At 35.4% G+C, this 10,857-nt stretch overlaps 1 long non-coding RNA gene across 1 annotated transcript; it reads right to left on the bottom strand.

Annotated features, from left to right (window-relative positions):
* Nucleotides 1-8,065: 8,065 nt before the first annotated feature.
* On the bottom strand, nucleotides 8,066-9,342 carry LOC110754524 (uncharacterized). Its single transcript, XR_002526318.2, has 2 exons — nucleotides 9,228-9,342; nucleotides 8,066-8,451 (listed from the first exon to the last, which is right to left on the bottom strand). It is a non-coding gene; the product is annotated as an uncharacterized LOC110754524 (long non-coding RNA).
* Nucleotides 9,343-10,857: the final 1,515 nt, after the last annotated feature.

Consider the following 10,857-nt stretch of genomic DNA (forward strand, 5'->3'; position numbering starts at 1 on the left):
AATTGATCACACCAATAGAAACATCTTCCAAGAAGAAAAATAAGTGGTTGTCTTGTGATATTTGGATTACGTTGGATTATAAAGATCCCAAATAAATTCTAAATTTCAGATATTAGATGATATGATGCTAACAAGTTATAAAAAGATTTTTATTACTATCGTGTTCGGATGAAATATACCTGAGTGATTTGGAGTAGAAAAACATTTGCTGACCACCTCACCTCTCTAATAAATATATGTATATGAGTATATGAAATCAAGAGGTAGTCAATAAAGATGATACATATATGTCGTTATTACTATCTACAATATTAATGATTGAACACTTACAAGTAAGAGACTTGTAACTTAAGTGGTTAAGAACATTTGCCCATGCATCTGAGGTCTTAGATTCAATTCCCTTCTCTTCGAATATCGCTTGTATAAAAAAAATGTTTATTAGTGATCAAATAGTAAAAAATAAAAAGAAAAAAAAGGAAAATACTTTGAAGTACTCCCAACATACCTTTTAACAAACGGAAGATTAAACATTATAAATAACTAAATAAAGGTTCAAAACTTATGCTTTAGTTTGTTTATATATTTAGAAGGAAAATGACCATTGTTTCATGCGTCTGTCTATTTCCATAGACTTATTACTTATGGATCAAATTAAGGCAACATGCAAAATATCTGGGTTCAAAAAAGAAGTTTGAAAAGAAAGACAATGTCAAGCACTGAGTAAGGGTAAAATTTTGTTTCAAGGACATTGCAATTCTGCAAGTCTCTACAGTTATGGCATGTTTTCTAACCCGTAATTGGATTAGGAGGACTTGAATTGAGGATGAATTAAATTGAGGTGAATTAGATTTCGGATTCTTATTGAAGTTATTTACTAAACTATATGGATTGATGGGAGTTAGATTCCGGAGTCCTATTGAAGTTGTTTACTAAACCATATGGAATTGGAGTATGAGTGGTCCTAATTACTAAAATGTCCTCGTTGTTGGATTAAAATAGATGACAAATTTGGAATTTTGAAAATTGTGTGAGGATATAATGGGTACAAAAGATGAATTCCTAATGGGTTAGTTATCTAGGAATTAGAATACTACATCCCACTCAAGAATTGAATTTCTCCAAAATCAGGAATTTAATTCCTAATTTTATGTGGGCCCGACTTAATTTTCAATTTCTTGATGTGAAGTAAACACAAGAATCCTCCATAGATGGAATTCAATTCCTGATTACTAAACACACTATTAGTGTTTTATTTACTAATTTTGGAATTTCGTTTTGTTTATTTACTTTTATATACTATTATTGTGTTTATTTAATTATTATAATTAAACAATAGTAATACTGATTGTTGTTGAGCGAACAATGTTGACTCTGGCAGGTCCACAGACGTTGACGACCAAAAAGGACATTTAAGTCAAGCTAGATAGATACAAACCCAGCTGAAGTCGAAAGGGGATTATTTATTTCAAATGTGCGGCCCTTTCCCTACGTTCGCCCGTTAGCGATCCGGTTGTTAGTGATCCGGTCAAAGAAATGCCCCCAGCGCCCGTTAGCGATCCGGTTGTTAGTGATCCGGTCAAAGAAATGCCCCCATCGTCTGTTAGCGATCTGGTCAAAGAAATGCCCCTATCGCCCCTTTCCCTGCGTTAGCGATCCGGTCAAAGAAATGCCCCCATTACCCCAAAAATGGTTTCACTCTATGTGAGTGCTCCCAAGGGAATCTCCAACTCAACAAGGCCTCGGTCAATAGCGTCATGGCATGCATGATAACACTTTCATATAGCATGTCATTATTGTTCGAAAATAGCAAAACAGTGTTATTCTCGTTGCAACTAAATTTTTCTCATATCTAGTGACATAGAGTACCATAACTAGTATTTTTGCTCGAATCCTACAATCCTAAAGAACCCTAGCTTTATTAACTGTCTAAAAAGTGTTATAATTTTTTTTTTCTTCTGGTTAACGTTTTTTTTAGTTACTTTTAGGATTTATGTAATTGTAATTTACTTTTATGAACATTTTAACTTAAAAATTATAAAATTTTGGAAAAACAATTATAAGTTGTAGTTTATTTAGTCAAGTTTTCAGTGTGGAACTTTTTATTCTTCAACACGGCCCCTCACGTGGGACCACCACATAGTGGGCCACACGTGGAGCCAAATCCACATCGAAATTAATCATCTAGGTCTATGTGCAGCGGAAGATTCATAGGTTATAGTTTGAGTCGAAGTCGGTTGGATCGATGACAATACCTAGTCAAGGTGTGGCCAGTCAGTCGGGTCGGTCCACACCCAATCAAGGTGTGGCAGGTCTGAGTCGGAGTTTGGGTCTGGATTGGGGTTCCATGTTAAATTTCAGAGGGACGGGCAAGTGGCCCACCATTAACAACACCGATATTGTCCTCAACTTAACCACACACAAAACCTAATAGGTATGAGGTTTTATCACAAAAAGCCTCGGTGTTAGTAAGAGTGGAACCAATTATTATAAGTTATAGTTTATTTAGTTAGGTTTCCAATGTGGGACTGTATATTTTTCAACAAATATGAATGGGTAATGAATGACACAAAGATATCACATGCATTTTTAATTTTGTAAATTATCAATTTAGGTACAAAGGTATATACTAGATTTTTGAGAGAGTCAGTTATGAGATTTTAGGGGCTCTGAGCAACATTGAAAAAATGGGCCCTCCATACATATAATTCAGCAAAAAATTTAATTTATTTTGTTGTTTTGTCTAGTGGATAAATATACCAAGAATATATCTCAACATGAAAATAAGGTTAACTATAGCAAATGTCCTTGGACTATACCCCATTTTGCATTTTCGTTCCTAAGAAATTTCAATAATAGTTGATGTCGTCCTCCAATTAGGTTGCGTGTTGCACCACTGAAATTCTTCATTAAACGTATGCGTTGGGCTTGAAATCTAGCACAAGGATAGGCCTCATCATTTGGCCCGCGGGCCCGCCCGGCCCATTGAAAAAAAGCCAGGCCTGGCCTGTTATGGGCTTTGAGATGGCCTGGCCCGCATTGGGTTGGGCTGGGCTTGGGCTTGGGTGTTTAAAGCCCAGCTTGGTCCGATTAACAACAAGAAAGCCCGGCCCGACCCGCCAACAAAAGCTCGGCCCATTAGGCCCGTATACATATATAATTATGTATAAATAAGGGTTTAGGATTAGGATTATATCACTTGAATCACAAACCCCCCTCTTTCATTTTTTTGGTGTGTGTTTACTTGTTTGAAACGTTGTGTTGGTTTCCATTGAATTCTACTCGTTCCTAGTTTATAATTTGATGATTAGCACATTAATTTGTGTCATTTATTAATACAACAATTATATATGTATAAAATAAGACAAACAACATATCATATCACCAAACATAATCATACCACCAAATATGGAGGGGAAGTAGAAAATACATTGCATCCACACGATAATAATGTCCGAACATCCGCATAGGAGAAGTTATCACGCATGAATTTTTGGTGGGCCCTGTCCGCACGTTATTTTTGGTGGGCCCTATGTAGAGGCTCCACTTACAGCCACTCAATCAGAAAAACTTATCTGATACAGGGATATCACTGTTTTGCTATATATCCAAGTCAATCAGAGACTGCCAAGTGGAAAAGTTATCATGCATGGCATGCTATGATTGGCCGAGTATAGCAAAATAATGTTATTCCCATTTTACACAAGTTTTTCTACCACTCAAGGCCTACCATGAGTGGTGGGGGTAAGTTCTTGCAAGATAGAATAGAGAAAAAAAGTAGGACGTGTGGGTGACTGTAAATGTTAAGGTTTGCTTACTATAGTATCCTTAATTTATAAAGAGGTATTTACACTAATACCCATGAGATTTTTGGTGTTTTCAAACCTATATTTTTCAAAAATTATACTAACACCTCGTGAGATTTTAGATTGTTCTCACAAAACCCCTTTCGTCAATTTTCCCTTCCAAAAATTGCATGTCATAAAAAAGTTTTCTCCAAATGACAAAGCTAACATCAAAAGATTAGATTGCATATAAACCTGTTGAGGTTTTGATGACGTCAACAATTTTTGTATGGAAATTAACGTAAAGGGTTTTGTGAAAACAGTTTGAAACCTCAAGAGGTGTTAATATAATTTTTGAAACTTCAAGGGTGTCAATGTAAATAAATCATTTCAATTTAATATTAAAATTGGTTTACCTAGAAGGAACATTATTGAACTTTTAATCTCAATTTTTAGTGTTTTTTTTTTTGGGAAAGAGAATTCATTCATAGAACCAAAGACGTACAAAAAAAGACATGATACAGTGGCCTCGTTAAAACCTTCCTAGGACAACCTCATGGGACAAACCCTAGGAGAGGAAAGAGTACCACACATGTCATGGACTAACAAGAGAGTCTGATTCGGTCACTTTGGACCAATACAATAAAAGAACAAATCAAAAAACAAAACTAAAACATAAACCTCCGACGAGAACCGCAACTATAGACCAACACAGTAGACCTACATGAGAGGACCGTAGAATATCCCAACTGTCAAAAGAAACATTCTATTAGCAAAATCATAGTCCTTTGACACACACACAAACTGCAAGGCATACCATAGAAGAAACTAGGAGAGAACACGTAGGAGAAACACATAAACAACATCAAAAGAACCCCTGAGAAGCACTCTACTTCAACTCAGAATCGGACAAAGTAAACCTCCTATGACCAAGCATAGTTCTTTGGTTGGCGCAGAGTAGAGAAGAGCACCACATCCCAATAACTACCACCAGCGTCGCTTCTACCGCCGCCATTGAAACAGAGACAAAACATTAGCCACCAAGTATCACAACTCTCCTGAGGAGAGACAAAATCCAACGTCGCCACATAAACAACAATAAAAGGACCCCCGAGAAGCACTCCACTTTAACTCATAACCGGACAAAGAAAACCTCCTATGACCAAGCATAGCTCTTTGGTCAGCGCAGAGTAGCGAAGAGCACCACATCCCAACAACTACCACTAGAGTTGCTGCTACTGCCACTGTTGAAACAGAGACAAAACATCAGCCACCAGGTATCACAACTCTCCCGATGAGAGACATAATCCAACGTCACTACTGTCGCCGCCGTCGAGACAAAGACAACACCAGCCACCTAGAACACTGCAAAAATAATCAAACAAAATAAATAGACTAACATATCTAGATTATTTGGGGAGGGGAATGTAAGATCCCCGACCAACGGAGAGAGGGTGATGTGCATTGTAAGACCCATGTCTTGGGAAAATAAGAACGGTGAGCAATCCCACATCGCTCGGGGAGGGAAAGGTGAAGTGCTTTAAATGTGTGGGCACTTCTCTTCCTAGTACGAGGCCTTTTGGGAGCTCACTGGCTTCAGAGTCATAGGAACTCCGAAGTTAAGCGAGTTGGTGCTAGAGCAATCCCAGGATGGGTGACCCACTGGAAGTTGCTCGTGAGCTCCCAGAAACAAAACCGTGAGGGCAGAGAGGGGGGCCCAAAGCGGACAATATCGTGCTAGGGGAGTCGGGTCGTGACAGGGAAAGGGAGGAGAAGAAGGGATAAGAGGAAGGGAAAAGATGGGAGAAAAAGATGGGGAGATGGGGAGAGGAAGGCGAAGATGGGTGGAGGGGATGAGGGGCAGTGGCCACCTCCCCCCTTAGCTTTCTTGTAGTTGGTTGTCGGCATGGAGAAAAGGGGCCAGAGTGCAGCTAGGGTTTTTTTTTTTATATGACCATAACCACATGTTTTATATGTTAAACAATCTAGTGTATTTATTTGTTACGTGATAATTGGATGAATAAATGATTTATGATTTGACTAATTATTTGTAAGGATGATAATTGTATGGAAACACACAAAAATAAGGGAGTGTTTTTGCTCACTACTTTAACCTAAGGTGTATGCTAACCACCATTCTCAACGTTTGACACGAGTCTATAAGCATGGTTACATAAATCAAAGTAAAAAATTAACCATGGTTATTCCTATGGACACGTGTCAAGTATTAAGAAGGGTGGTGAGCATACACATTGGGTTAAAGTGGTGGGCAAAAATATTTCCCAAAAATAAAGTGTTAAGTAACTAGAGTAGACATCATACACATATATACAGTTAACTTCTATTGAGAGACACCTTTTGGGGCCCACTGCGAATTTTATTTTAACGATCCAAACCATCCATTTTTCTAATCTTCATTCATAGATCATTCTACAAAAACATTAGACAAATTTAACATCATTACCCTCCGTTTGGATGAATGAATTGAAAATTACATAGAATTCTAAATTGACGGAAATTAGATTTCCATAATTTCTATTTATGGAAATTGAAGATTTCAGTGTTTGGATTTATGTATGTCAAATTTTTTAAATGGCACAATAGGAATTGTGAAATGACGCCTATTTTTGTGGAAATTGAACTTGAGAATTTGATGTTCTAATTTCCACAATTTTTTCTGCGCGTCACTTAATAAATTACGCACTCAAGTTGTCAAACAAACAAGGGAATTGTCAATTTCTACTCTAAAATTCCCAACCTTTTGCTAAATTTTGAGTTATTTTCCTTCATCCAAACGGAGAGTTAAGGAATCTAATTATGACCAAAATATAGACAATCATGGTGCTTGAAGAATTAAAGCACTAAAATGAAAACCATAAATGAAGTGGTCATATTATGAAAATACAGTACGAGTTCATCAAACATTATAATTTAAAACATTTTAAAAATATCTTCTTCTTTTTTAATTTGTAAGTTTGATGAATTTTCTATTAAATGGTACAAAATACTAGATAGAAAAACATTTTTTTTTAAAATTTTAGACTATTAAAAAATTTAAATCCATGTGACACTAGTTTATTAGATATATTGGCTCCACAAACATGCTATGCCAACAAACTACTATAACTCCTAACGGAACCTCTTGACAAGGACTACTTGTAAGCACGGCTGTTAACCTTAAGGACTAATTATGATTAAAAAACACATAAAGGACACAAATTGATAATTTTATCACTACCAAAAAAAAGGAGCAGTAGTGACAAAATTATCCCAAATGGAAGGGAATTATCTTTCCTTGAAATGACTAGATCATATCGAAGAAATTTGCTGGAAATTGGATCCTTGATTTTGGGAGATATTCCTATCATAAATCAAGGATAATTGGTTAATTAAATCGGATTTAATTAACACAAATATTGACCTAAAGAATCTTCCTCCATCCATGTGTCACCTTGTGATTGGGTAGTTGAACCAGTCAATGTCAAGAGAGGGGGAGGTTTTGGCAGAGTAAGGGCGAGCGAGGGGGAGGTCTTGGCGGAGTAGGTGACTGTGTGGGTGTTGGGGTGGGCTTGGGAGAAGAGAGACAAAGAGAGGTTGGGTGTCTTGAGAAGTTTTGTGGTGAGAGGGTGTTGCTGGGTGGGTGATGTTGGGTAGTGGCTTGTTGGGTGAGGTTGGAGTGGTGAGGGTAAGGGTAGCTTTAGGTTGGGTGGTATTTGTGGTTTGATAGTGAAGTTAGGGAGTGGGAGGGGACGGGAGAGAAAGGGATTAGAAGAGAGTTTCTAATTTTTATAAATTAATTTTTTCATTTTGTATTGTTTATTTTTAAAAGGAATGAATTTTTTAATAATTTGACCGAATTGCCTTTCCACAAGTAACGGAGCAGACATGAGAGATTGTCCTTGAATTGCTTCAAATAAAAACCACGGAGACAAAGTTGACCAAATTGAAACGACAAGAACCAAAGTTGTAAAAATGGCAAACTACAAGGACCAGAAGTGACTTTTTACCTTGTTTTTAATGTGTTAGTTAGTTTTTCTCTTGAAATTGGTACTTTAGATGTCATTTTGATGTCTTTAATTATACTGTTGAAGTTTATCTTTAATAAATAAATAAAAAAAGTCATAGAAATGGATTCTAGCCAAGTCATAGACACCGGTTCTAATGAAGTGGATCTCAAGATCCACTTTATTAGAACCATGACATTTTCCTTTTCGCCCTCTCTAAGGTTTTTATTGATGACACAAATTAGAAAAGGAAATTGCGAGGATAGACTTCAAAAGAAATCAGCACACAAACAACTTAAACTTCAATTGCTAGACATTTTGACACTATGATCATTATGTAGAGTACATAGATAAACCATAATTAAAACCAGGCTTATGATTGAGAGTTCATTATGTAGAGTACTCAACCAAATGACCTTTTTATTGACATACAAAAATATAGTAGTACTCCGACGACCACACGTTATCAAATTCTTTGTTTCGGTCTCAGCAGTTCCAGGTCCTGGTTTTTCATTGTGGCCATGGTCTCGACCAAGTCCATTCCCTCCTCAACTGTCGGGGTCATGCTCATGTTAGAGACGTACCTTTTCCTCCACGGTTGTAGCCTCTGCGTCCATAGGTACCTTGCCCTCCATGTCCAACTTTCTCGTAGACACCTTTCTATACTATATATATATATATATATAAAGCAAAAGGAAAAGAATGGTAAAACATTCAAAATATCAGAAAATGCCGTTGGTTAATGCAAACATTAAGAATTGAAATTATTAATTAAATAAGGATAATATGGTAAATTCACACTTTTTCATATTAAAAAAATTAAAATTAAAAGAAAAATAAGATATGCATCCTATTTTTATGGAACACAACTACCCATTATTTTTTTTTTTAATTCTAAAATAAATTTAAATTTTTTATAAAAAAAAAGCCTCTTGCAAGTGCGAAAACGCATGCAGAGAAGCTAGTTATTCGTAAAAAAAGAATTGAAAAAAAAAGAAGAAGAAGTCAGATGTCACTTAACAGAACCTTATTGATCAGTTTGCATTCTGTAAGGAGCAAAGCATACAATATTCAAAATTACTAAACATCCACATGTTCCTAATCATAAGAAGTTCTCTTCTGACCATGAAATTTTTTATGTACATCTTTTATTATGTGAGAGGTCACTTAAATAAGGTTATTTGAACATATATATAGACACACATATATAATATATTCATATAAATAAATAAATAAATAAATATATATATATATATATATATATATATATATATATATATATATAATGTATTCCAGATTCGTAGTTTGGCCTAAAAAAGGATGTTCCAAGTTCATAGCATGTTAATTATTGTGCAGATTGGAATGCGCCTAATTAAATTCACAAACCGGTGGAAAAAAGAGAGAAATATATATGTTTAAGTTAAGAAAGAGAAAAACTCACGATTAGTTTGCACCCGGCCCAGATAAGGACGAAAACAACAAACACAGCGCCAATAGGAACATAAATAATCTGCGTCATATTTTTCTTAACACAAGGTGAAGATAATGTGTCTTGCCTCTCCCTATTTATAGACCCTTTAAAAGCATTATATTTTCTTAACAACACAAGAAGACGAAAAGTCTTCCAGGATACCGTGTCAATTGATCACACCAATAGAAACGTCTTCCAAGAAGAAAAACAAGTGGTTGTCTTGTGATATTTGGATTAGAAAGATCCCAAATAAATTCTAAATTTTAGATATTAGATGATATGATGCTAACAAGTTATCAGAAGATTTTTATTACTACCGTGTTCGGATGAAATATACATGAGTGATTTGGAGTAGAAAAACATTTGCTGACCACCTCACCTCTCTAATAAATATATGTATATGAGTATATGAAATCAAGAGGTAGTCAATAAAGATGATACATATATGTCGTTATTACTATCTACAATATTAGTGATTGAACACTTACAAGTAAGAGACTTGTAACTTAAGTGGTTAAGAACATTTATCCATGCATCTTAGGTCCTAAATTCGATTCCCTTCTCTTCCAATTCCGCTTGTGTAAAAAAAAATATTTATTAGTGATCAAATAGTAAAAAATAAAAAGAAAAACAAGGAAAATACTTTGAAGTACTCCCAAAAAACCTTTTAACAAACGGAAGATTAAACATTATAAATAACTAAATAAAGGTTCAAAACTTATATGATTTAGTTTGTTTATATATTTAGAAGGAAGTCCTATTGAAGTTGTTTACTAAATCATATGGAATTGGAGTAGGAGTGGTACTAATTACTAACATGTCCTCGTTGTTGCATTAAAGTAGATGACAAATTTGAAAATTTGAAAATTGTGTGAGAATATAATAAGTATAAAAGATGAATTCCTAATGGGTTAGTTCTCCAGGAATTAGAATATCATATCCCACTCAAGAATTGAATTTCTTCAAATCAGGAATTCAATTCCTAATTTTGTGTAGGCCCGACTTAATTTTTAATTTCTTGATGTGAAGTAAACACAGGAATCCTCCATAGGTGGAATTCAATTTATGATAAGAATTCCAATTCATAATTAGTAAACACACCATTAGTGTTTTATTTACTAATTTTGGAATTTCGTTTTGTTTATTTACTTTTATATACTATTATTGTGTTTATTTACTTATTATAATTAAATAATAGTAAAACTGATTGTTGTTGAGCGAACAACATTGACTTTGGCAGGTCCACAGACGTTGACGACCAAAAAGGACATGTAAGTCAAGCTAGATAGATACAAACCCAGCTGAAGTCGAAAGGGGATTATTTATTTCAAACGTGCGGCCCTTTCCCTACGTTAGTGATCCGTCAAAGAAATGCCCCCATTGCCCCAAAAATGGAGAAATTTTTAAATATTCCAGGTACACCACGTGTCTGGTGTACCATCCAATAAACATAGAACATGTGTAATTGTTATCCAACTTACTGCATTTCTTCTTATGACATGTGGCGGACTGCATTGGACATATTCCATATGTCTTCCGTCTATTGGATGGTACACCAACCACGTGGTGTACCGGGAACACTCAAAAATTACTCCCAAAA

This window comes from Prunus avium, chromosome 4, assembly GCF_965620075.1.
Source record: "Prunus avium chromosome 4, drPruAviu1.hap1.1, whole genome shotgun sequence".
Lineage (NCBI taxonomy): Eukaryota > Viridiplantae > Streptophyta > Magnoliopsida > Rosales > Rosaceae > Prunus > Prunus avium.